At 66.4% G+C, this 1555-nt stretch overlaps 1 protein-coding gene across 1 annotated transcript in view; it reads left to right on the top strand.

Annotated features, from left to right (window-relative positions):
- LOC102035722 (DNA (cytosine-5)-methyltransferase 3A) overlaps positions 1–1555 on the top strand; it is a gene marked incomplete at its 5' end in the record, with an annotated part of 20621 nt that overhangs the window by 2083 nt on the left and 16983 nt on the right.

Genomic DNA, 1555 nt, shown 5'->3' with positions numbered 1-1555 from the left:
GGGAACCGGCGTGTGCCACAGCCGGGATCGTGGCAGCAGCCTGGCACAGGCATGGCACAGCCATGGTGCTGGCAGCTGCTCATGGGCAGCAGGGACAGGGCTCTGTGTGTGCCCCAGGGTCCCCATCATACCCCTCACCCCGTTCTCAGCATCGTCCCCACTGCCAGCGGGGCTCCCTGGCATTGTGTCCCCTTGTGCCACCTCCTGGGCACCATTCGTAGCCCTGCTGCCGAGCACCCTCCTGCTGGCACCCACAGGGACGGTGGCACAGCCAGGGCATCCCAGTGGGCATGGCCAGGCCATGCCATGGGGCACAGGGCATGGCTGACATGGCCGTGGTGTCCCCATGGGACACAGGGCACAGCTGACATGGCCACAGCGTCCCCACAGGGCACAGCTGGTACACTCACAGTGTCCCCATGGGACACAGGGCACAGCTGGTACACTCACAATGTCCCACAGGGCTGGCTGGCATGCTGGCACGGCCATGGTGTCCCCATGGGACACAGGGCACAGCTGGTACACTCACAGTGTCCCACAGGGCACAGGGCATGGCTGGCATGGCCATGGTGTCCCCACGGGACACAGGGCACAGCTGGTACATTCACAGTGCCCCATGGGACACAGGGCACAGCTGGTACACTCACAGTGCCCCACAGGGCACAGGGCATGGCTGGCACGGCCATGGTGTCCCACAGGTCACAGGGTGTGCCCCCTTCCCTCCTCCTGGAGGGGTCCCAGGCACAGCCCCCTGCCCTGCCCCATCCCTGGGCACTGTCAGCTCCTCTCCATGGGGCCCCCAAACCCCGAGGGCCTCCAGAGCTGTCACTGGTCACTCCTGGGCCCTGATTTTGGGGAGCAGAGCTGGCTGCTGGCCCTGGGGTCATTCACAGCCGCTGGGGTCACCCCCTCTGTGCCACCCACCGCCCATGTCCCACTTTGGGGACAGTCCCCACTGTCTGTCTCAGCTGGGGTCACCAACCCCGCTACCGTGGGCACAGGGACAACCCAGCCCCCTCCAGCTTGGCCTCCTCTTCCTCAGGCCTCAGCCCCGGGGGGTGCAGCTGGCATGGGGACAGGGACACCCAGGGGCAGTGTGGGGACAGGGACACGGGGACAGGGACACGGGGACAGGGACACCCAGGGGCAGTGCAGGGACATGGACACGGGGACAGGGACACCCAGGGGCAACACCCAGGGGCGGTGCAGTGACACACCTGGGGACAAGGACACCCAGGGGCAGTGCAGGGATAGGGACACAGGGACAGGGACACCCAGGGTCAGTGCAGGGACACAGACACCTGGGGACAGGGACACCCAGGGTCAGTGCAGGGACAGAGACACGGGGACAGGGACACCCAGGGCAGGTGCTGTCCCTCTCATGTCCACGCTGGGACCCCTCAGGCTGGGACCCCCCCACCCCGTGCCAGCTGTGGAGATGGGGACAGAGGTGGGACCGTGGGTTGGGATGAAGGGGATGGGGCAAGGGATGAAGGAGGGGATGGGATGGGATGGGATGGGATGGGATGGGATGGGATGGAATGGAATGGAATGG

This window comes from Geospiza fortis, unplaced genomic scaffold (assembly GCF_000277835.1).
Source record: "Geospiza fortis unplaced genomic scaffold, GeoFor_1.0 scaffold1162, whole genome shotgun sequence".
NCBI lineage: Eukaryota > Metazoa > Chordata > Aves > Passeriformes > Thraupidae > Geospiza > Geospiza fortis.
The sequence above is the reverse complement of the archived record's forward strand: the minus strand, read 5'-3'. Positions and strand labels throughout refer to the sequence as shown.